The sequence below is a fragment of the Nelumbo nucifera genome, chromosome 6 (genome assembly GCF_055504915.1).
Source record: "Nelumbo nucifera cultivar China Antique chromosome 6, China Antique-T2T, whole genome shotgun sequence".
NCBI classification, from domain to species: Eukaryota; Viridiplantae; Streptophyta; class Magnoliopsida; order Proteales; family Nelumbonaceae; genus Nelumbo; species Nelumbo nucifera.
Genome location: NC_142654.1, coordinates 14,065,973 through 14,091,181, shown reverse-complemented (window position 1 = coordinate 14,091,181; position 25,209 = coordinate 14,065,973). Strand labels below are relative to the sequence as shown.

At 41.1% G+C, this 25,209-nt stretch overlaps 1 protein-coding gene across 1 annotated transcript in view; it reads left to right on the top strand.

Annotated features, from left to right (window-relative positions):
• The first annotated feature begins 5,598 nt into the window (after positions 1–5,598).
• LOC104591338 (Vacuolar protein sorting 55 (VPS55) family protein) overlaps positions 5,599–25,209 on the top strand; it is a 40,595-nt gene continuing 20,984 nt past the window's right edge. Inside the window, exon 1 of the mRNA XM_019196305.2 lies at positions 5,599–5,732. The gene's annotated coding sequence lies outside the window, so the exon portion shown is untranslated. The remainder of the gene's footprint in view (positions 5,733–25,209) is intronic.

Sequence of the window (25,209 nt, the reverse complement as noted above, 5' to 3'; positions counted from 1 at the left end):
TGTAAAGTCGAAGTGTCGAACCTAAAATCTGACCATGATCACGACCAATCCAAGAGTTCCACATGGCAAGATTCCTAAGGCTAGAAAGCCTAGAATATTAAAAACTATGTTCAAATACTAGGTCAAGTAGCGGGTAAATATGTTGATCCTATCTTCGAGGGACACGTATTTATCCAAAAGTAACATGTTTACCCAAATATAACTTCAAATATTTAAATGAGTTGGAGTGGGTGGGTTAGGTCGGGTTGAACCGATGCTTACAAATGGGTTGTTAATATATGTGTGGTTAACTGGTTATAGATGGGTTGGTCTTCAACTTGCACCCTATCCACCCAATTGTGCATCCCTAAATCTAAAATTTATAGGCAACTCAAGTTTTTCTCTTTACTTATTAATTGTACACTTGCAATAAAATTTAGATTTTGGTGTTAATAGAATTTTGTCAGTTTCCACCCACTTAATTAATTCTGATCATTTGGTGAGACCAGGTCTGGGACCACCTTTGCCATTATTGGGCCCACAATCTAGCATGACCTATGTCTATGGTAGGGTTCAGGATTGGATGTATATGGACCTGGCCCAAACCCAATCCATTAACACCCTTAGAAAGGGAAGAAACTGAAGAAAGAAAGATATAGTAATGAAAAGAAGGAAAAGCATATCCATAAATTTTCTTACCTAATGTTTTAAAGAATGGAAGTTAGAACCTTAGAGGAACAGAAAATGGAGAAAATAAGGGGGCGGGGAGAGAGCTCATGATTTTGCTTTATTCTCTTACCAGGTTTGATTTGATAGAGACTTCTTCTACAGGTATTTCTCAACTCTTTTTCCCATTTCTTTTTTCTTTTCTTCTAGCAACAAATGTCAGTTTTAATTGTTTTACTAATGTTGATATGATTTTTCACACTTTTGTTAGATTTTTATTTTGTTGTATATATGTTTTGATAAGTTCTTAACCATGTTCTCTCCTTTTTCATTCTTTATATTATATAGATTAAATACTTAATTTCTTCACTTTTGATTCTATATTCCTTCCCCTTCCTTTCTTCTTTTTTTTTTTGTTTTATTTTTGTTTCTGGGTTTACAAAATCACATTGACAGTGATGTTTGATGGGGTTGGGTAGGTAGAAATAATACTCAATGGAAAAGAAGATTATGCTTAGTATGATAAGAGATTTGAAAAGATTTGGGATACTCACAGAAGGGCGAGGAAAGGCTGCTCATGTTATTTGAATTGCTTTTTTGTAAGTAAAACTGATTGGTGTGGAAGGAGCAGAACTGAATAGACTTATTGGGGAAACTTGAAAGTTGAGCTTCAAGACATAATTTTTGCTTGGTATAAAGATGGTTCCTCTAGCTTATGTTTGGTTTGAAGGAAAAGGTAGGGAAAGGAAGGAAAAGGGAGCAAAACCTATATAAGGTTTGTAAAGGTTTTCTTACCATTCCCTTCCTTTTCCTACTTTTTCCTTCAAACCAAACACACCATTAGTGAAGACTGAATAAAAGAAGCTCAGGCTTTCACCACCACAATTTTGTAGTGGTGATTTATTTGGAAAAGTTGTACATATTTAAGTGCATGAAATCTCAGGCTGGCAAGTGTGAGAACATGTATTTGAGTTCGAGAGTAATCACTTTGTGCCAAAAAATGTCAAAAGTTAAAACCATACCTATATTCTCCCCCTCCCAAGACCCCAAATAGTCGGGACTAATATGGGTAAAAAACTTCGATCACCCCACACGCACAGCACACAAATGGCAACCTATGTTTTTATATTTTTTGGGTATAGACTTAAACCTTCTTTGATATTTCTCCTAAATACTGAAACCTCCCTTTCTTTTTCAAAATTGACTAAGACCTCCCTTACCATCAACATTGACAGTTATATTTAACAGAGGAATTGAAAAGTCTAATATACCCTTAAAGTAAAAAAACACTACTATCATCAACATGAATTAAATATATTAGACTTTTGAAACGTAGTTTTTAAGCACTTTTTTTATTTTTTTTGAAAAACTAGTTTTTAAGCACTTCAAAACTGATCATCAGCTCCGACAGCATCCAATTTGTTTGAGCATTTCTATTTCATTGATCACAAACACCTTAAAGCTTTAATGGTTGCAGCTTTACAGGTTATGTGAAAATGCAATTAACAAATAAAAGCTATTTCAGACATACATAAAAGAGATTCCTCACAGATTCTGGATCTTTGTTCTATTCCAAATTCCAATTCCTCGAGATAACCCCTTTTCTTCCTTTGCATTCCTCTGTTGTTAACAAACAAATGAACATGGATGCATTCTCATAGCACTTATTCTTGATCCATTGATCATATTTTGTCACTCACCTTTGCCTCTTCAACTCAGAATCGTAAGCCTCACGATTTCATGGTGGAATCCATGGAATGTCTGTCTCGAGTTTCTTGTCATTCCCGTATGACCAGTACGCCGATCTGAACTCTTTCTTCTCCATCGTAAGGGGCAAAAGGTAGAGTAGTTCAATTGACCAATTAATCAATGAATGAAAAATTGGGGTGAAAGGGTGGGGATTATGACCTAGTGTTTGTTGGGAGACGAAATGAAAACTATCTTCTTCAGCATAAACCTCAACAACTCCTGGCTTCACCATTGCTCCTACAGAAGTCGCAATGGTTGCAGGAAACCACATCGATCACAAAGTCTTTGTTGCTCATGCCGCAGTTTCACATGTTGGGTCTGGGCAACATGGACGAAGACAACAAAACTGTGAGAGCCTTTCTGTTGATTATGACCAAAGGGGCAAAGATGGGTTCTCAAAAAAAATTCACACTAGATGTTGTTAGATGCAAACGGTTGTTGATGGATTACTAATGAAGGGGAGGTATTTGTCACGACATTTAAAGGGGAGGTGTTAGTCCATTTTAGAAAAAAAGGGGAGGACACATTTTTGTAATGGACTCATCTCTCCTTATACACCACTTTGTATCAATTTTTGGAAGAAAATAATAGAGTAAAAGACATATTTTTCATAAAATGGACTCATCTCTCCTTATACACCACTTTGGCTCCTTTGTAGTTCTGGTGCTTGTTTATGTCAATGACCTCATTGTTATAGGGCCATTGAAATTTGAAAGTAGTATTGTTTTTGAACCATAATTGACTTGGCTGGTCAGACCATTTTGCCTAAAAATCATTCACATAACTAGTTCCATTTCACCCTTAACCCGGTCTTTGGCCAAAAACCGTTGATTTGGTCAATGACCTACTGACTCGGGCGATTGAACTGTCGATCCATTCAGTAGTTTTTGACCGTTTTTTATTTTAATTATTTTTGTTTTTTTTTTAAGTTAGAATGAGCCATCCATTTGAGCCAAATTGCCAAATTACTGACCCGAAAACTGGTGGTTAGAATGATTCTGATTTTGGGTTGGTTTTTAAAACCTTGGAAAGCAGCATGTGACACTCTTGGTTGGACATTTGTTATGAGGAATCTTGGCACTCATTACATCTTAATTACTTCCTTGGTATTGAACCTTATTTCTCCTTTGTTGGCTTGCACCTATCTCAATGCAGGTACATTAGCAACTTACACCACAAGTTGCAAATATGTTTGATGCTATACCACTTCAAACACCAATTTTTACTTGGTACTCTGCCCTCTAGAACTGATGGTGATACATTTCCCAATCCCTTGATATCATCACATTGTGAGTGCTTTACAATATGTCACTATTATGTGCCCTAAAATGTCATTTGCAATTAGACCTGTTCATGGGTCGGCCCTTGCCCCGCCTGTTCTAAGTCGGGCTTGGACATGATTTTAGGCCCACGGGTTCGGGCTCGACTTTTTCGGGCTGAGTTCTACCTTTCTAAAAAAGCCTAGTCCGAGCCCGAGCCCAAGTCCGACTTTATAATATATTATATAATAAAAATATTTTATTTAATATATATATATTAAATATTTAATATAGATAGATAGATACACACACAAAATATTTTTTCTTTGTTCCTCTTCTCTTTTTTCAAGTAATAGTGAGATCTTTTATTATTTTGAGTTTTGAGGGCTTTTAATATAAATAAAAAACTATTTTATTGAATAAAAAAAAAGAAAAACAATTATGTTTCAAATTTCTGGCCTGGCCCGAACTTCAAACTTTATATGAGGGCCAGACTTGAACTCAAGATCAAGGGCTAATGGTCGGGCCAGGCTTAGACTCAGGCATGAATGTTTTCTGTTGACACATAGAAAGCTCGGCGCAAACTTGGTCCGGCCCTGCGCATAAATAGGTCTATTTGCAATTAATAAAACTAGGCAGTTTATTCAAAGTTTCAAACTCCCACTACAAATTGGTTATCATTAGTGAAGAGAATCTCATGCTATCTAAAGTGCATCGCCACTCATGGACTACTACTAAAGCGATCCTCTCCTTTACATATTCAAGCATGCTTAATATCAAGAGTAGTCAGGATGCCCTAATGGTAGAAAATCTTAGTGTCGCTTCTATATCTTTTTTGGGTGAAAATTTGGTATCTTGGGCCTCGTAAGCAAGCCACGGTATCTCACTCCCGGCATTGAATTAGAGTACCATAACCTAGGCTTCACTCATTGCATGAACTTCACATGGAATGTCATTAACCCTCCACTCAAAAGGTCTAAACAGCACTTCACTTTACTACTCTCTAGGTTGAACATATTCTCCTCCATGCTCAGCTTAATGGGGGTGTTGATGATCAAACCCATCAGGCCCACGTTACACAAATGAGCCCATGAAGAAAAATCCTTGCAACAGTCTGAAAATCATACGTGGACCTGTTTATGGGTCAGGCTTAAAGCCTGACTTTACACTATATCAGGCTCAGGCTTCGGGTTGAGTACATTCAAGGCAAAATCAAGCCCAAGCCCGGCCATGAACAGGCCTACACATCACTTGATGGAATTCAAACTAATGTTTTAAATTGAATATAACTTGCACTTTAGCTATGTACACACTTATATATATGGTTGTTGACTTCTTGTAACAAATTCGTGCAACTAATACAACTATTTAATATCCCGAGGGAGTTCTGGCGTAGAATTAGCTAAAAATTCTTCCAATGGTTAATTAGTTTTGTTCTTTAATCCTTAGGTTCAGTTTGAAAAGAGTATAAATATAAATATGTATAATATAAATACATACAAAATAATATAAAATATAAGGCTGTATTTGGTTTGAAGGAAAAAATAGAGAAAGGCCCGTACCTTTCCTTTATCAGATATTTGAATTCGATAAACGGATCGGGTCCATTTTCAGCCCTATCAAACAACCCGTAGGGCTTCCTTTTCTCTTTGTTATTGGGTTTTGGTGTAATCTAATCATTAATCAAGGTCAAAGGCTCATTATATTGTGGCTGAAGCTCGGCTCATGGGCCCAGGTAGCTCCAGGCGAAGTTGCGAATGGACTGAGTAAGCTCCAATCATGAATTCATGATTTAATGGGGGATTGATCAACTTCTGAAGAGTGAAGACCAGTACAACAGAATTGAGATTTTGGAGTGGAAGCGTGAAAACAAAGGTGATACAGCTATTGTTATGTATATGGTTAACGACACACCCGGCGCAAAGTAACGACATAGGTAGTGGATTTTGACGTTGTAGTTCTGTCTTTGGCTGACAAAACTTTCCTCTTTGGGGTCATCCACTTCTTCTCGCTCTCTCTGTTTCTTCTGTTTCTCGTTATTAGACCTCCCAGTTGCCGAAATGGCGATGACGATCGAAGGTACTAATCACATCTCAATTCCTCGATTTAATATTCTCCGTTATGTAACTCCAAATTTCAGCAGAAGAGGCTCTTTGACTTGCAATTTTGTCATGCGTTACCGATTCCGTTGTGCCAGAAATACAAGGGGAAAGATTATATTATTTGTTATGTTGTGCTTCGAGTCATGCTTAATCATCTATAATTTCAGGAGATTATATGTTGTGCTCTTTGATTTGAGGAGATGCATGTGAGCAATCTTCGTGTCGGTGTTTGAATTAATTTCCTTCTGTTTCGTTTAGGCCTCTTTGAAAAATAGTGCTAATTTATGTTATTCACAGATTAACACAAAGTAAAGCAATGCGTTGTTAGGGGGTTTAGTTCATTTTCAAGACTTGTTTCTATTGAATTGTACTATTGTCGGATGGTTGGAAAAAGGGCGAAATAGGAAATGTTCTGTATGCTGGGCTTGGTCTTATTACCGTCTTGGGTGCTTATCATAATGATTTTAAGGTCATTGCCAATATCAGATGATGGGAATTGGATGTCCTGGGTTTCTTATTCTACTAATTTTACATTTTTTTTTTTTTTTTTTTTTTGGGGGGGGGGAGGTGCTGTGAACAAACAAGTGAATCTTGGAAATGGTAATTCAACAATAGTTGCGGAGTTGAAATGAGGTACCTACTGGTCAACCAAATTATCGAGGCCGATTGAACCAAGAGTCGGACAAAACAGTTTTGCACCGTATTTAGAAATGGATGCGTTTGAGAATTTATTAATTTTCCTATATAGAAGCTGGTTTTGTGACTGGATGTTTGTATGTCTGGTTATCAGGTGGGTCATGACACTTCCTTGGGATCACTGGCCAGAAAGATTCTTTATTGTTAATGATTAGAGTAATAGAGTAGTTTTTTGAAGGTGTGTCTTGTGCATGCATAGGATCCCAAGTGAGGCTTATTTTGTGGGGTGCTCCTCTCCTAAACCTAGATGTTCCTCACCTGGCTTGTTGCAATCTTTTTTTGAATATGCAACTTAATGTTGAATAGAACTCATCTATTCCCTCTCTTTGAAAAAATTTCTAGTTATTTCTTCTTTTCATGTCTTTGGGGATTCTTGGGATCTAGGACTAAGGAGAGGTTTGAGGGACTTAGAAGTGGGATTGGCAAATGAACTTTTTTCTCTTCTCAGCTCAGTTTTCTTGGACCAATCCTGTCGTGATAGTCGAATCTGGACTGAAACCTCTTCAGGTTGTTTTTCTTGTTCTTCCTTCTTCAATGCTTTGGTGCTCCCAACAAACCTGGTTACCTCCTTTCTTGTTAAAGAAGTTTGGAGTGCTTTCGTACCTCCAAAGGTAAGGGTTTTTTGTTGGGAAGTGGTTCTCCAAAAAATTAATACCATGGAAGTGCTTCAAAGAAAAAGACCAAATTGGTGCTTGTTTCCACATGTCTGTATCTTGTGCTTGAGAAGTGGTGAGATGATGAATCATTTATTAATATATTGTCCTTTTATTGCTCTTATTTGGGATTGGTTCTCCTCTCTCTTTGATTGCAGGTGGAATCCTCCCTCAAGTGTAGAGGATCTCCTTGACCCTAGTTTTCTTTCGACAACCAAAGAAGAAGGGAAGGGTGACGTGGAGAACAATGAGGGCAGCTATCCTATGGTTAGTTTGGAAAGAGAGAAATAACAGGATTTTCCAAGGGAAAGAAAAACCAGTTCCTGAACTTATATAGAAGGGATTGTCATCAATGCTACATTGGCTGAAAACTCTACTTCTTCAAGGATGTCTGTATGGATGACTTGACTAGAGGATGTAGTATAATAGCAGGGTCTTCTTTTTCATGTTCTACCATACAAGCAGTTTGGTCCCCTCCTTTGCAGTGTAATGTGAAACTAAGCTTTGGTGGCAACTTTGTGGGGAACCTTGGACCATCTGGAATTGGGGGTGTGTTTAGAGATGCGGGAGGAAGGATCCTAGCTATGTATTTTGATCCAATAAGATTGGGGGACTTGCTTAGAGCAGAAGCGTTGGCCCTCCGCCAAGGTCTCAGATTGGCTAAGCAATTGGGTATTCAACAGGTAGAAGTGGAGGGAGACTCAAAATTAGTAGTAGGTTGGTTGCAAACAAATAGTTTGGGAATGTGGTCCCTTAGGCAACCTGTAAGGGAATTATTGAGCCTCACAAGAGAGATGGGTGTACTTGTTAATTGGACTAGGAGGTCAGCAAATGCTTTAGCTGACAATCTAGCAAGGCAAGGAGTGAATAGAGAGTCTTTGTTTTGGGCTGTGTTATAATTTGATTTTATGATCAGGGGTCACCTTTTACTTCTATAGGTGACAGTTGTATTTCTGTTTTTCAAGCTAATGAAGTTACCGTTTCCTATAAAAAATGCTTAGAATTTAAACAATTTAGTTTATGTAGGACTTGAACGCATGGAAGTAAGCATGTGTTGACAACATAGTATTCTAAGCCATTAACATTGAACCCTAAAAGAGCCAGGGGCAGACCAAAAAGGACTTGAGTGAAAATAATAAGAAATGATTTAAGCACTCATAATCAAGGTTTAAAATATCGTAACGTATCGGGCCGTATCGGCCGATATGTATTGTTCCATTTCTTTTCGTATGTATCGGACGATACAGGTCCGTATCGGGCTGTTTCGGATATGTATCAGCCAATACGAGCCCGAAACAAGCCGATACAAATTGAATTGTTTCGTTCCCCTTCTTCCATTAATTTGGTTAATTTATATTTAATACCGAATCTGTTATGGGCCCGGGAATAGGATCTCGTCACGGGTCGGTCCACGGGGAAAAGCTCCTGTTTTCCCTTGTTCCTCCCCTTCCTAGCTGAACCTATCTTGGCGTCCTAGAGGGTGATTTGTTCAAGAGATCATCGAACTCTCCTTTTACTCTCTTTCTTGACTGGAAATTTGATATCTTTATTCAATAATTTCAGCTCCTTAAATAGGAGATTACAAGAGGTAAGAGTCCTCCTTGTAGGAAGACTCCTTGATAACTAAACTGCTTACAGAAAAGATAGATAAGACTCCTAGTTAAGACTAACTAAACTGCTTATAGATAAGATAGATAAGACTCCCTACTCAAGAAGGATAAAAACTCCCTAAGATAAATCAGACTCTATACTAATCCTTATTGGAACAGATAAGATAAGAGTAAGAAAGCAGATAAGATAAGGATAAGGTAAGATGAACTATAGCTAGCTAGATAATCTGATGAGGGTCCCACGTTACTGCTGCTGCCGGCGGCAGTACTTCTTCCCCACGAATGCGTCCATAACATTACTCCCCTCCTGGACTACGAGCTTGTCCTCAAGCTCGAAATCTGGATATGTGTCTTGGAGTTCATTCAAGGGAGTCCAGGATAGGTGGAATGATTTAGCCCTCCTGGATCGGGTTCCAATGAAGGGGGTTCTGTTATGGGCCCGCGCGTAGGATCTCGTCACGGGGCGGTCCACGGGGAAAACTCCTAGCCTTCCCTTGCCCTTCCCTTTGTGTGTTGACCCTATTGTGGCGAACTAGGGGGTGATTTGTCCAAGAGATCACCCTAACTCTCCCAAGCTCTTCTCTTGATCGAAAATTCAATGCCTTTTCATTAATTCGTGGCTCCTTAAATAGGAGATTACAGAAGGAAATTCCTAATTAAACTCAAACTCCAACTTGAACTCAAACTCCTAATTACCTATTCCTAATGGTAACACAACTCCTATTTAAGATAAGATAAGATAAGATGGAGTAGCTGGCGGCGAGTTGGCGAGAAGAGATAAGTGTGGACCCACCTTGATGAGCTGTCGTGTGGGTCCCACTCTACTACTGCTGCCGGGCGGCGTGCGCGTCTCACAGTGCTGCTGCCGTGTGGCGCGTGCTGCTGTCGTGCGGTGCGTGCTGCGCGCTGCCGGGCGGTGCGTGCTGTGCGCTGCCAGGCGGTACGTGCTGCTGTGTGGCACTGCCGGGCGGTGCGTGCTGCTGCCTGTGACTGCGCCGTAATGTGCTGTCAGGCGGTGTGTCCATAACAGGTTCATCCTCATCGTCCTCTTGTTCCACCAGGAGGTAGAAAAGTCTCTTGCACTTGTGCCCTGCTGAGTATAGTTCATCGCAATTAAAACATTGTCCCTTCGCCCTGCGTTCCGCCATCTCAGCCCTGGACAAGTGCTTAATAGGGGGTGCAACAATGCTGCCCCCCTCACTGGATGCTGATCTGGAATTGTGACTCGTCTGTGGTTTCCGTTCTTGGATGGTTGCTGAAGATGGAACCATTCCGAGTGGTTCCGGGTATGCCCATGCAGATGGAGGCCGCCCCATACTGAAGGTTTCGTGGCTGAGCTGCATCTTTCGTTCGAAGGTGCGAGCTAGATTCATGGCTGTAACCAGGTTGGGGGGGGGGTGTTGCATCTCCATATCCACCCTCAAGGGTTCTGCTAACCCTGCGGTGAACATGTCTACCTGCTGGTCCGGTCGTACCGAAGCTGCTCTGGCAAGGGGGGTCTGGAATTGGCGTAGGGTTTGAATTGGGTCCAACTGAGCCCGGGTTCCTCCTGCTCCAATTTATAAAACCAGAGCTGTGCCTCCTCCGTCATGTGGAATGCGGCCAAGCTTACCTTGTCGCTGTCCCATGTCCGTTGATTGCGGAAAAACTGCTCGCATCTGTACAATCATCCCAAAGGATCTCTGGCGCCGTTGTATGAAGGGAACTTCAGCCTGCTGTACTTGGGAATGACCGCGGCTACCGGGGCGACGACCTGCTGTTCGCCGGACGACTCCGTCAAGTCTGGTTACAACCCCTTCTGGATTCCTCTCCTTGTTAGAGAAATACGATTCCAGCAAGCGTCGCAGCTCCCGGACATCGTCTTTGACCTCACGAACCTCCACGCTGGTTTCCACGAGCCTATGCTCCAATTCGTGGACCCTGGATGATAGCTGCTCCAGATCTCCCATGATGGTTGGCTCTGATACCAAGTTGTTATGGGCCCGGGAATAGGATATCGTCAGGGGTCGGTCCACGGGGAAAAGCTCCTGTTTTCCCTTGTTCCTCCCCTTCCTAGCTGAACCTATCTTGGCGTCCTAGAGGGTGATTTGTCCAAGAGATCACCGAACTCTCCTTTTACTCTCTTTCTTGACTGGAAATTTGATATCTTTATTCAATAATTTCAGCTCCTTAAATAGGAGATTACAAGAGGTAAGAGTCCTTGTAGGAAGACTCCTTGATAACTAAACTGCTTACAGATAAGATAGATAAGACTCCTAGATAAGACTAACTAAACTGCTTACAGATAAGATAGATAAGACTCCCTACTCAAGAAGGATAAAAACTCCCTAAGATAAATCAGACTCTATACTAATCCTTATTGGAACAGATAAGATAAGAGTAAGAAAGCAGATAAGATAAGGATTAGTTAAGATGAACTGTAGCTAGCTAGATAATTTGATGAGGGTCCCACGTTACTGCTGCTGCCGGCGGCGGTACTTCTTCCCCACGAATGCGTCCATAACAGAATCTCTCTCATTAATGTAGTTTCTTACTCCTGTATTTATGTCTAACTTCTCCTTCATTAATTAGTTAATTAGTCCCATATTTAAACCAAATTTAAATTCAAATTTGAATTTTAGTGCCTAATTCCAATTCTCTCATTAATTCGATTAATTAATGATCCTCTCTCTCATTAATTTCGTTTTGTTAGTATAAAAACTACAAATGTTAGCAATAGCAAGACTTGAACCTTGGTCACTAGATTTTAATGCCCATAACTTTGCCACTAAGCCACTCCAATTTGTTTGTTACAACTTACAATTATATACATTTTTAGTTTTAAGTAAGTTTCATCTTTTTTTTAGTGGTGCTTATTAATAAATGCTGAAATTAATTATTAAAATTTATATACTAATAAATATTAAGATAAATTATATTGGTTATTTGAAAGTTGATGTATGTACATTCACATTTTAGTTTTTTTTGCTTTTATCACATTTTAGTTATTCCATCATTTTTCAACGGTTATTAATTATATCTTGATATGTCACATTTTATATAAACATTAAATTATGGTTTTTTACATTTAAATGACTTATTTACAATCATATAAAACTTGTAAGTATTGTTACTAATATATTTTTTATGATTTATTTGAATTTCCTATCATATTTATGCGTATCTTGATTTTTCGTCCGTATCCATGCGTATCTAAAACGTATCCCGATACGTTTCTTAAAATTGTCTTTCCAATACACCTTGCATTTCCGATACTTTGAACCTTTCTCATAATTTAACAATGGATATGGCACTGACCAGAATGGAATGGCGAAACAGGATTCATGTAGCTGACCCCATATGGTTGGGACAAGGCTTAGATGATGACAATGATGATATTGTTGTATATTGAAATTTTCTTTTGATTGCTTTTTCAGAAGTGGTGCCTCACTTTGTTTGGTTATTTACCTTGTGTCTTGCACCTCAATCTCTAGGAAGTAGGAATCCTGTGTTTTAGTTGCCATTCTCACTTTTAAAACACTGGATTAGAGTGTAAAGTGTAAATGTTAAGTACTTAATCATTACAAGTTTACAACCTTTTCTTTTCTTTTCTTTTTTTGAGATGTTTTCAGCAAAATCATCAACTGTTAATACAATAGGCCATAGCATGAGTCTAATTTCACTCTAGCTTTATATTCCAATCATGTAAAGGAAATAAATTTGACAAAGTACACTCCACTTGGATGGAGGCTAGGATTCTCCAAAACCCTAAAATGTGAATGTAGAGAATCAAGAAATATATATAACAAAATGAATATGGACACACTGCATAAAAGCAAACAAAATTCAGACGTACTGACTTACATATATGATGCACTTTTTTAAGAAATGGGGCAAAGGTGATGTCTTCTTTCTTTTCTTTTCATCTTCCTTTTGGTATGCATGTGTGCTTGGGGGAAGGTGCAGTAGCTAGATCATAAAAGGGTGCCCAAAAGCCAAAAATGTAAGAACAGCCACTACACTATTAGATCTATCCTTTCTCCAGGCTGATTCATCAGAACTCGACCACCAGAGACCCAGTACTTAATCAGTACATCATTTAAATATCAGCTGTCTTAGACTTGGGATCAACCTGGCTGAATGACCAGCCTAAGGATTCAGGCTGAGTCTTGCCTTACAAAGGATGTTCTATGATCAGACTTTGCAGAGGAACTTGAGTGTCCTCATAACTAAATCCTACTTTTATTTACTTGAAATTGTAATATTTAGATGAACATTGAAGCAGAAACACCTCTTTGTAGGAAATTTCTAGCCATGTTTCATAAAAAAATGGGACACATTTAGCGCAAACTTGATTAATTAGGAATTGAAATGGTAGTGGAACATTTAGTCGGTATAAAGGAGCCTTCTGTCAGATTATTGCGAAGAGGATAGGAGGTTCCAGTGATGGGATGCAAATAGAGATTAAGGGTCCGTTTGGGAGGGATGAGCTGAAGATTCAGCTATTTGAAGTGCTCTGGATAAGCTATTCAAAGAGGCTGAAGTGGACAGCCCTTAAAGTGATTGACTGGCAGCTATTTGGACTACGAATTTTTTACCAAACATAGCTTATAGGCTGTCCGTGTGGATCCGTCCTAGGAAAGCCAGAAGCCACTGCATTCCAGCCCTCCCAAATAGGCACTAATTAGGATGATCAATGGTGCAAACAAGAAATCCTTGAATGTTAATAAATTAATTTTATAACAGTTGAAGTTGCTGAACTGAATGACTTGTTGCTTTGCTTTTAGTAGATAAAAGAATATCTACTGTTTCTACTGTTGCTACAGTAGTCCGAACTGGTAAGGAGAAGAAGAAAGAGAAGGAGAAGAAGAAGAAGAGGAAGAAGATGAAAGAACTGTCGAACCTAATAGCTAAACCCTATCAGTCGACCTCTTAATAGTGATTAGGTTCTAATTAAATGTACAATGACTAAACTGCCCCTACTTAAGTATGGGACAGAGAACCTCTAATAAGACTGCCACATAAGCTCATAACTTAACCAAGGTGAGTTGACTAATCTACCCTTATTCGGCTAACTCTAACACTCCCCTTCAAGCTGGAGAATATATGTCATATAATCCCAGCTTGTTACATATATAGTTCACTCTCCTTGAGCTTAAGGCTTTTGTAAACAAATCTACCCACTGATCACTTGAGCCTACATGTTCTGTGCTTATCTCTCCAGTAAGAACCTTCTCCCTCACAAAGTGGCAATCAATCTCTATGTGCTTTGTTTTCTCATGAAAAACAAGGTTGGATGAGATATGGAGCGCAACTTGATTGTCACAGTACAACTTCATAGGTTTATCCATGTGGAACCCGATTTCTTGTAGGAGATTCCTCAACCACACTAATTCACATGTAGTGTGTGCCATGGCTCTGTACTCGACTTCAGCACTGCTTCTAGCCACCTCTTCCACATCATAAGATTTCCTCCAAGAAATGTGCAGTAACCTGTAGTAGATCTTCTATCAGACACAGAGCTCGCCCAATCTGCATCCGTGTACCCAACTACTTTAAGTTTTCCTCCTGGTTTATACAATAGCCCACGGCCCGGAGCTCCCTTCAGATATCTTACAATTCTAAGAACTGCATCCCAGTGAGATATACGAGGGTTCTGCATAAATTGGCTCACCACACTGACTGCAAAGGAGATGTCTGGTCTCGTGATAGTCAAATAGTTCAGCTTCCCCACTAGTCGTCTATACCTTCCAGGATCATCAAATATTTCTCCTGTATCATTGCTCAACTTAACATTTGGTTCCATAGGAGTCTTAGCCGGTTTTGCACCTAACAGTCCTGTTTCGTCCAATAGATCGAGAACATATTTTCTTTGGCACAGGTTTACACCTTGTCTTGATCTAGCAACTTCTATACCCAAGAAATACTTCAATGTCCCAAGGTCTTTTGTTTGAAAATGATTTTGCAGAAAGACCTTTAGTTTGTCGATCCCCAATTTGTCACTGCCAGTTATGACAATATCATCCACATAGACCACTAATAAAATCTTTCTAGCTTCTGAGTCATAGCTGAACACTGAGTGATCAACCTGGCATTGTTTCATTCAAAAATTCTTCACCACTTCACTAAACTTCCCGAACCAAGCACGAGGCGATTGTTTCAACTCATAAATTGCCTTTTTCAGTCTGCACACCTTACCAGCCTCCCCCTGAGCAACAAACCCAGGTGGTTGCTCCATATATACCTCCTCTATAAGGTCATCATGAAGGAAGGCATTTTTTATGTCAAGTTGAAATAGGGGCCAATCATACATAACTACTAGGGAAATTAACACACGGATAGAGCTAATCTTAGCCACTGGAGAGAAGGTCTCCATATAGTCCACTCCATACAACTGTAAATAACCTTTAGCAACAAGTCTGGCTTTCAGACGCTCCACACTACCATCTGGCAAGTATTTAACAGTATACACCCATTTACAACCCACAACATGCTTACCAGGAGGAAGAGTAGTGAGCTCCCACGTGTGAGTATGCTGAAGAGCAGAGAGTTCCTCCTCCATTGCCTGCCTCCACCCAGGTGAACTAAGAGCCTCTTGGACATTGTTAGGTATGGAAATAGATGACAATAGTGAAACAAACTGGCGATGTGAGGCGGAAAGGCGAGATACTGAAACAAAATTGGAAATGGGATGGAGAGTAGAACTACGTTTACCTTTCCGTAAGGCAATGGGTAGATCAAGTTGTTGCAGACACAGAAGTAGTAGACACACTCATAGGCAGCAGCACGCACCGCCCGGCAGCGCGCACGCACCACACGACAGCAGCACTGTGAGACGCGCGCACCGCCCGACAGCAGTAGTAGGGGGGGCCACACGACAGCTCATCAGGGGCCCACTTACCTTGCCACTCTAGCCAACTCACCGCCAGCTGTATTATCCCTCATCCCTTATCCTTATCTTATCTTATCTTCTTAGTAAGAGTTCGGTTTGCCACTAGAGGTAGGAGTTGTGTTACCATTAGAAGTAGGTAATTTATTTAGAAGTAGAAGTTTGAGTTTGATAGGGATTACCCTAGCCTAGCCGAATCCAACAAGGAACCCCCTTTTGTAATCTCCTATTTAAGGAGCTATGAGTTGAAATAAAGGCATTCAGTTTTCTAGTCAAGAGAAGAGTGAGGAGAGTTCGGGTGGTCTCTTGGACAAATCACCCATTCGGTTTTCCACAATAGGGTCTGCACGCAAGGGAAGGCGTGAGGGGAAGCAAGAGGTTCTCCCCGTGGACCGACCCGTGACGAGATCCTACGCCCGGGCCCATAACACAAGTTCTGAGGGTTCAGCAATAGGAGAAACGACAGGATCCGCGGACAAGGTAGAACCTGGAGGAGGGGCCGGTGTCGTTCGACGTGTATACACTTGCCGAATTGGTGGTCGTTCAGTAGGGATCTACATTGGATGAGGTGACGAGTCAACTCCAATAGGAACACCCGGAACGGGATCACTGACCGGAAGAGGAAGAGGAAGTAAAGGTGGAGACGAAGATGCTTCAGTTCCTGAGAAGAAGGGAACAGACTCAAAAAAGGTGACATCAGGACAGACATAGCACTTCCGAGTAATGGGATTGTAACACTTGTACCCTTTTTGAGTCCGAGAATAGCCAAGAAAGACACACTTAATGGAGCGTGCATCCAACTTGTCTATTCCAGGACTCAGATTGTGAACAAAGCACATACAACCAAAGATACGAGGTGTTAATGGAAAGGGAGACAAGGTGGGGAACAAGATAGAGAAGGGAGACCGACCATGAAGAATAAAGGAGGGCATCCGATTAATGAGGAAACACGCAGTAAGTACAACATCACTCCAAAACCGTTTAGGAACACTCATATGATGAAGAATAGACCGAGCCGTTTCAAGGAGATGACGGTTCTTCCGTTCAGCCACCCCATTTTGTTGAGGAGTGGATGCACATGAAGTTTGATGAATGATGCCATGCTGTTCTAAATACTGTTGAAAGGAAGTAAGAAAATATTCACGACCATTATCTAAACGAAGAACTTTGATTGGAACACCAAATTGTGTACGTATTTCAGCATGAAATTTTTGAAAAATGGAAAATAATTCACTCATTTCTTTCATTAAATAAATCCATGTCATTCTTGAACAATCATCAATAAAAGTGACAAAATACTTGTAACCATTATAAGACTCTATTTTGATCGGGCCCCAAACGTCTGAATGAACCAAAGCAAAATGACTCAACATACGACTTTCAACTCTAGGACTGAAGGAAACACGACGATGTTTCCCAAACTGACACGACTCACACTAAAACACTGACAAATGACTCAAAGACGGAACTAGTATCTTGAGTGCCTTGAGAGAAGGATGTCCCAGTCGACAATGCCACTGTAGAGGAGTGGGTGAAGTCTAAAGTGCAACTGACGATCCACCACCGTCAAGATAATACAATCCACTAGCTTCATGCCCCCCACCAATCTTCTTCCCCGTCCTGAGATCTTGAAAAACACAAGAGGAAGGGAAAAAAGTAACAGAACAGTTAAGAGTCTTGGTTAATTTACTAACAGACATAAGATTGAATGGAAACTTAGGGACATATAGAACAAATGATAAAGAAAGAGAAGCCATGTGAACATTGCCAACACCACAGATGGGAGAGGAGGAACCATTGGCAATGGTAACAGTTTGAGATGTGGAAGTTTCAGAGAGAGAAGAGAACACACCTGGAGTCCTGGTCATGTGATCAGAGGCTCCAGAGTCAATAATCCAAGGAGAGGTTTTAGATGACAGGCAAGCTATACTTGAGTGGGCAAGAGTAGCAGTAGTGTGCTGTGAAGTGGACTGAAGGAACCGCTCATACTCATCACGCGGTACACTCACCATCTCCCTTTCGGAAACAGATGTAGATGTGGAAGGAGTTAGGTCTGCCTGTTGATTATCACTGACATCAATCCCACCAGCAACAACATGATTGGCCCATTTAGAGGGAGGGCGGCCATGGAGATCATAACAGAAATTTACCGAATGTCCTTCTCTGCCACAGTGGGTACACTTCCTTGTAGAGCTGCTTTTTTCTTTGCCACGGCCTCCCCCTGAGTCACGACCACCACCACGGCCAAATATGTAACCACCACGACCTCCTCGGGAGGCATGTCCTCCCCCTTTCGTACCACGTCCACCTCCTCTGGCTGTCACAAAAGCTGATCTATCAGACTGTGTGGGATTCTCTGTCTGTCCCAAAGAAATCCTACGAAGCCAAGCAAACACTTCCTCAAGTGTAGGAAGGGTAGAGCCCCCCAATATTTGGGCCCTAACTGGTTCATACTCTGATTTCAACCCCACTAAGAACCTTGTGACATCTAGTTGTTCCCTCTGTTGTTGCTGAACCTTAACATCTAGAGTGAGAGGATGATAGACACTGAGTTCATTTCTGAGGTTCTTCATACTGGCATAGTACTCTTCTAGGGTTTTATTTCCTTGTTGCAGACCAAAGTACTCCTGATAGAGCTGATATACCCTTGTAGTATTATCTTGCCCAGAATATAGCTTCTTGGCATGTTTCCATATGTCCTTAGCTGTATCTAAGAACATGAAGTTGGCACTTATTTTGGGTTCCATACTGTTCCATAGCCATGTCATGATTTGAGCATCCTTCTGTTCCCAATCATCAAACCCTGGAGAGTCAGCCGGTGGTTTATCTTCTTTCACATGCTTCACTTTTTTCTTTGCCTTGAGAAAAACTTCCACCGACTTGGCCCATGGAACATAGTTCTCACCATTCAGTTTAATTGAGGTCATCTGTACACCTAGATAGTCAGAGGAAACCACCACACTAGGTTTCTGATCACTACAGCCATCTCCCATTGCTGCCATGATACTCTTTCAATGCTGCCTCTAATCTGAATTCCCAATCACCAACTAAGTGCTGCTGTCAAGAGTTTGATGTTTCAGAACCTACAACAGTCCCTAAACACAATGATAGATACACACGCCTTTGTTCTTATCCACACCACTACTGATTTCACAAAAAACACAGACTACACCGACATTAATTCAGCACTTACTAACCACATGCAAGCTCTCTTACAACTACTCAACAGAGTTTGTGCATCACAAGCACCACCACACAGCCATAGCTGTCACACACAATACAGACCTGCTTTAACGCTTTTAAGAGGGCACCACAAGACCAACAAGAACTCAACTAGTACCATTGCATTACACCTTGCACCATTCGGCCACCTACAGTAGCCCCTACACCATTCGGCCACCAGCAGCAGCCCTTACACCATTTGGTCACTGTAAACACAGCCTGTTCTTGGAATTTTTCCAAGAACCAGGGCAACAACCAACCTAGTTCTCTAGGTTCTGATCAGTCCTCTCAAGTTCTTGAAGATTTTCAACCCAGAAATACCAACAGCACAAAGAGAAGAGATAACCAACCTTCGTTTGAGAGCTTCAGCCAACCATTCACTACTGAAGTTGTTTTCTTAGGAAAGGAGGTTCTGCGCACCAGAAAAAAAAGAAGAGCTGAGATGTTTCAGGCCTGGGACGAACCACTTTTCTCCATTGACACCCCAGAGAAGAAAAGGAGAGAACTGAAGCACAAACTGAAGCAGGTCACGAACCTGGCTCTGATACCGTGTTTCTACTGTTGCTACAGTAGTCCGAACCAGTAAGGAGAAGAAGAAAGAGAAGGAGAAGAAGAAGAAGAGGAGAAGAAGAAGAAGATGAAAGAACTGTCGAACCTGATAGCTAAACCCTATCAGTCGACCTCTTAATAGTGATTAGGCTCTAATTAAGTATGGGACAGAGAACCTCTAATAAGACTGCCACATAAGCTCATAACTTAACCAAGGTGAGTTGACTAATCTACCCTTATTCGGCTAACTCTAACATTTACTTATTACTATATAAAGTGAATAATAACTTATGCTTCAATACATTCAGAAGAACTACATAAAGTGGACCTATTATCTTTCCTTTCTGCTAATAATACCACGTGCAATGCATGTGCCTTCCTGCTTGTTAACTACAATGAGAAAAGTAGAGGGTGGTGCAATAAAAAAAATACAGAAAGTGACTTATATTTTTATACAGAAAATGTGGCCCAGTAAATAGGCATAATCTCAGTCTTTGAAAGTATAGCTGGTAGCTTAGCTCTTTTATAGTTTTCAACACCAATTGGTCCTGAGAAGGCTAATATGACCTCCTCTGTATGGTTCCTGAATACTCCACCAATGCCTGACTCCCCTGGGTTTCCACAACAACAACCTTTAATATTCATTTTAGTTGTTGTCTAATGGAGATACCTGCATCATGTTGGGTCAGTTGCACCTTGCATGCAAATGATGATGAAGCCACTGCTCTGGATATCATCTGTGGAAAAGCAGGAGGATTCTTCTTTTGTTTTAACCCAATGAATGACTGTATGGCAGCTTCTATTTCTTTTATGTTGCCATTGAGCCATTATTTTTGGCTCAGTACCTATGCTTTTAATGAAGAAAAAAATTATTTTTTTGGTAATCTAATAAGTAATAAATAATAAAATAATTCAATATGTACGATATGCCAGCAACCCTACAGGCTAGCTGGCAGCCCCTTTCCCTTTAACACATGGATCTAAATCTGTTTCTAGTACATCAGGAACACCCCACTGGTCCCCATAACAATTCCCCTCTGTTCACCCTTTGCTTGGCCATAGCATCAACCAAGGTGTTAGCTGACCTACGCACCCAATTGGCTTTAATAGTTATGTCCCTATTATAGTACTTTGATATTTCACATGATGTTTCTACATTGCCAAAGAATTGTTTCCATATTTTTGACCCATCTGATTACAACATTAAAGTCACTTTCCACTTCTAGGTTACTATTGACATTCATTAGTTATTTACTTAGCTCAGTTCTCTGTACACTAAAATACTTCACTGTAATAAAACCTAATAGAAACTGTTAGATATTGCCCTACTTCAGATAAATGTAGTAAAATAAATATGTTCGGTATTAAGTAGGTATCATTTGAATACTTTCTTTGAGAGGATGGTAGCACTTTCTCCAATTAAAGATATTTTGGAATTTGGACAGATCAATCATTCAATTTGTAGGCAAGTTTTACCTTTTTAAAAGAGAAAATATGGTCATATCTGAGCTCAAGTATTAGACCTAATACTTTTCAGGGTTGCCCACTGGCTGAAATCTATGGAGCTGTTCTCAGATTTCCCTGTGGCTGAATTGTTAAGAAATTGGAAAGAGATAGCTGCTTCTGCTCTGTGTAAGAGGACTCTTAGTCCCTCTTGGTCCCCTCCTCCCTCTGGATTTATAAAACTGAATTTTGATGGCAGTAGCTTAAGGAATCTAGGGCCTTCTGGGATTGGGGGAGTATTCGGGAATTAGGAAGGGATTGTTATTGCTATGTTCTCAGGCCCTATTGGAGAAGGAGACTCTCTTAGGGCTGAGATCCTTGCAGCTCTGGAAGGAATCCAAAGAGCAAGGGAACTAAATATCAGACATTTGGTCCTGGAAGGTGACTCAAAGGTGGTGATTAGTTGGCTGAAGGAAGAGGACAGTGGTTTGTGGAGCTATAACAATGAACAGAAAAAATTCATTTGGCTGTGTAGGGACTGTAGAGAACACTGATGTGGGCCCCACAGCTACGGTCCCACTGTGTTCGTAGGGTAGAAGGTGTTCTAGTCTGCCTAGGGTTAGCTATCGGTCATTTAGTTGTTATTTATTTCAGTCTTATTTTTGCTCTATTTGTTATGTAAAGACTAAGGGCAGATCTGTCCTTTCCATGTAATGAGCATAACCTATAAATATTAATTAAAGTGGCGGTGGCAGAACATTAAGCTTCTGCTCCTCCTTTTCAACTCTTGTGTTCTACTGCTTCTCTTCCCTCTTCCTCCTTTTCTCTTTACCTTTCTTCTTATTTTCGAACCTGAAATCCATTAGGGTTCAAGACCGATAACAGTCCTGAACTTCTACTTGGTATCAGAGCTAGGGTTTCTCATGTGAGTCTAGTCCAGCCGACCACATGAGAACCATCTAAGGCTGGAAGCTGAGAAAGTAGAGTTCGTTGACTGGTTCTTGGAGATCTCCAGAGGATTAGCAGCTGTTTGAAGAATTGCCACGGTTGCAACGAGTTGGTGATCAGGAAGAATCAGAGAAGGCTAGGGTTCGGGTAACCTTGGAAGGCAGCGAACAACATCCTATTGTAAGTTTTTTATTTTCTGAGAGAAGTACTATCAGAGAAGATAGGTTGGACCTGTCTAGCAAGGGTGGCCGAACCACTCTAGGGTTTATCTTTCTATTCTCTAGGGTTTTGTCTTAATCCTGCGGCAAACCCTAGTACTGGACTGAACCTTGTGATCTAATACTGCGGCAAACCCTAATAGTTCTCTCCTCAGCATTGATCAGTTTTAGGGTTTCATATTAACCCTACTACAAGCCTTATCCGTACGGTACTGTCTGGAGTGTACGGCTGAGAATTTGCTTTTAGGACTGATTAAAACCCCAATTCGGCTCCAGCATATCAGATTGTTCTTCAAACTGTTTTTCAGTTTTCTTTTGGGGTTTCAAACTCTTCTAAGGGGGTGAAAACAGTTTGGACTGTTGCTGTTGTGTGTGGTTACTGATTTCAGATCAGTTTTATACCTATTTCGTGTACATCTACTGTGAGTACAGATTGGTTCTATACTGATTTTGTGATTGTGGTTGATAGTCCAAGTGCTGATTTTGACTGTAGTAACCCTATTTTTGAGACTTCTAGTTCTTGACCGAAATGGAGTTTAAGAATCAGGCAGAAGGCAGTATTGGGAACAACAATTATGTGGTATGTGGGCATTGTAAGAAACCCAAACACACAAAAGAAACATGTTGGAAACTACACCCTTATTTGGTCCCGGCAAAGTTAAGAAGCAAGAAGGGTAACATTCATGTGGCAGTGCATACTAATTCAGCACCCTCGTCTGGCACAAGAGGCACATTCTTAGAGACCTTAGCCGCAGTTTGGGCTGCTCTTATACAGTTGGAAGGGGAAGTTGGGAACTCAGCTCAGCCACCGCAGTCACCATTAGCCCCCGCCACATTTGCTTCCGCAAATTCAGGTACTCGAGCCTCAGCTTGCCATGCCTCAGCTCCAGGTACCACTGAACCCTGTTGGGTAATAGATTCAGGTGCATCCGACCATATGACTAGCTTGCCTTCATTGTTTACCACTTATCATTTATCTTCTGGTAGAGATAAAGTATCTATTGCTGATGGCTCTCTTGTCTCCATTTCTGACAAGGGTGACATCAAGCTATCAGATACCATCTCCTTGTCTTCTGTCTTACATGTCCCTAAGCTTCATACTAATCTTCTTTCAGTCAGTAGTATTACCAAACACATGAATTGCTCAGTAACCTTCTTCCTTGACCGGTGTGTTTTTCAGGACCTGAAGACGAAGAAGGTGATTGGGACTGGCCGTGAGACGAATGGGATTTATCTGCTCGGGGAGAGTTCACGCCAGAAAGAGTCAGGGGATAAGAAGTCACTTGTTTCCCAGAGTGTGAGTTCGGTTATGCTTTGGCATAACCGATTGGGTCATTTGTCTTTTCGGTCCTTAAGGAGTCTGTTTCCTAATTTGTTTGAGTCTGTTGAGTTGTCCCAGTTGCAATGTGAGAGCTGTGAGTTTGCTAAACATTGTAGACACTCTTATTCGTTGAGCAATAAAAGGAGCAATCGTCCTTTTGATCTTGTGCATACGGATGTTTGGGGGCCATATCACATTCCTTCCATGGGTGGGTACAGATATTTTTTGTTATTTGTTGATGATCATACCCGGTTTTCTTGGGTTTATCTTATGTGTTCACGAGACGAGGTTCCCACCCTGACCCAAAACTTTCACCAAATGATCCTAACCCAGTTTGATGCCAAGATCAAAGTTCTTAGATCTGATAATGCAAAGGAATACTTTGCTAAGCCATTGGCATCTTACCTTCTTACTCATGGGGTTATTCACCAGAGCACTTGTCCTCATACACCTCAGCAGAATGGAGTTGCAGAAAGGAAGAATAGGCACATCTTGGAGGTGGCTAGAAGCATTATGTTTACCTCCAATGTCCCTATTCGCTTCTGGGGCGATGCTATCCTCACGGCAGTATATCTTATTAATCGGGTACCTTCCCGGGTTCTTGATATGTCATCTCCTTTTTCCCTTCTATACCCAGATGAGGAGTTGTTCACTGTTCCCCTCAAAACATTTGGTTGTACCTGTTTTGTTTAGCTTCTCGGTCCCCATCACTCCAAGTTCGAACCCAAGGCCTCTAAATGCATCTTTCTTGGTTATGCACAAACTCAAAAGGGTTATTGCTGCTATGATCCTGTCTCAGGGAAGAAGTTTGTATCCATGGATGTCACTTTCTTTGAGGAGACACCCTACTATTGTCGGGTCTCTCCTCAGGGGGAGAGTAGTGAGCGTGGAGTTTTGGGTCCTTTTCTTCAGGGGGAGTGCAGTGAGGGCAGGGTTAATATTAGTAGTGAGCTTGGAGATTTGGGTCCTTTTCTTCAGGGGGAGTGCAGTGAGGGCAGGGTTAATACTTTTGGGGCTGTTCCCTTACCTATTCCAATGGGTGATGAGGGCTGCAGTAGCGAAGGTGGTCAGGGGGATCGGGAGTTGAGAGTCTATCACAGGCGATGCAGGCAGGTTGATCCCGGTCATCAGCAGTCCTGGCCAGCTCCAACCTCTTATGCGGCTCCAAGTCCAGATATTACAGTCTCAGGGCCCACAGAGACTCCTTCCATTGTTGCTACCTCACCCCCTGCAGATGACCTTGACCTTCCCATTGCCATCCGTAAAGGAAAACGGCATTGCACCACATCTACAGCCCACTGCATCTCCCAGTTTTTGTCCTATGATCGCCTATCTCCCTCCTACAGGTCCTATCTCACTTCTGTTGCTAATGTCCCTATTCCAAGAACAGTGCAAGAAGCTCTATCAGTCTCGGAGTGGAGAGGTGCAATGCAAGTTTTAATGGATGCCCCATTGAAAAATAATACCTGGGAGCTAGTGGACTTGCCCAAAGGAAAGAAACCAGTTGGATGCAGATGGGTATTTATTATGAAGCACAATGCGGATGGTTCCATTGAGAGGTACAAAGCTCGGCTAGTTGCAAAAGGATTCACTCAGACTTATGGTATAGATTACTTGGAGACATTTGCCCCGGTAGCTAAGATGACCACCATTCCGGTTCTATTATCTCTTGCAGCAAACTACACTTGGCCTTTGTACCAAATGGATGTTAAAAATGCCTTCCTGAATGGAGACTTGCAGGAAGAGGTTTACATGCAGTTGCCTCCTGGATTCTATGATACAGAGGCAGGTAAGAAGGTCTGCCGGCTCAATAAGGCATTGTATGGTTTGAAGCAGTCACCTAGAGCTTGGTTCGACAGATTCAGACTAGCCCTTGGGAAGTTCGGTTATGTACAAGCCCAGTCAAATCATACACTGTTCATCAAG